We start from the raw sequence: 1163 nt of genomic DNA, 5'->3' as shown, positions 1-1163 counted from the left end.
CGCGCCCGGCGCCCAGCACCTGCCTCCAGGAAGACAACCCGCCGTGGGCCCGCGCTCCTCTGCCGCAGAGCCGCCGGATTGGCTCCGGCCCGGAGGCGTGGCCGGAAAATGTCCCGCCCACAACAGCGCCAGGAAGCAGGGGCGGGTCTAGAGTCCGCACGGTCCATTCAGGCCGCCACTCCAGAAGCCCAGGGTGCTGATTGGCTAAACTGGACCGTTTTTAATCTCGCCCCTTTCTACACGCCCATAGCTACTATTTGCATAATTTAAAGAGACAGGCGCTGCTCCTGCCGCTTGAAACTGCCGGGAAGCTACAAAGGAGTAAACACCGTTTATGAGAGTGCCCTGCGTGGGAGGCGCCGAGCGAGGCTCACTGGATTCCCCTACGAGGCTATGCGAGGGACAAAAATTTTCTGAGGCAGTCTCAAAATAAATACAAATAAAATACATACAAGTACAAATCTGCCAAAATGTAATAATTACTGTGTATAACTAATGCGAAAGATAGATGAAAGATAGTTGCGAATAAGAAAAAGAAGAAAAGAGGAAAAACCCAATTACATCTAAACTGAGCATGGTGATGCAGGCTATTAATTCCAGCGCTCAAGAGGCTGAAGCAGGAGGATCACACATTTGAGGCAGTTCAAGGCGTCCGTACAACATAGCGAGACAGTGTTTTAAAAAAACTTTTTTATTTTTACATCTGTCTTGAACACCTATACTTTTTCCTCTTCATGATTCCCTAAACAGCACAAAATAAAACTCTACAGGGCTGGGGATGTGGCTCGGTGGTACAGCTCTTGCCTGGCACGTACGAGGTCTTGGGTTCGATCCCTAGCACCACACACACATACACAAAAACTATTTACAAAGTATTTAACTGTACACAGTAGAGATTATACGCCTGAATGAATCTGATCTCCAGCCTGGGTCTGGCTCGTCTACAGACACGCTAAGTGTCTTGAACCTTGGAGGGGCGCTGCAGGTCCAGGTTTCAGCTTTCCCGTCCATATAATGGGTATGTCTTTCAGTCGGCTTCCGGGCTGCTTCGGTGCCCCGATTGGGACAACCGAGCTGGCCTAGAAAGGACCGTCTGATTGGCTATTCCGTGTGACGCACAGCCAACTAAGGAGCTGTATAACCCCGCCCCTTCCTGCCACGCC

The sequence above is a fragment of the Chinchilla lanigera genome, unplaced genomic scaffold (genome assembly GCF_000276665.1).
Source record: "Chinchilla lanigera isolate Chin_1 unplaced genomic scaffold, ChiLan1.0 scaffold00123, whole genome shotgun sequence".
In the NCBI taxonomy this organism is placed as follows: domain Eukaryota; kingdom Metazoa; phylum Chordata; class Mammalia; order Rodentia; family Chinchillidae; genus Chinchilla; species Chinchilla lanigera.
Note: the sequence above shows the minus strand (reverse complement) of the source record.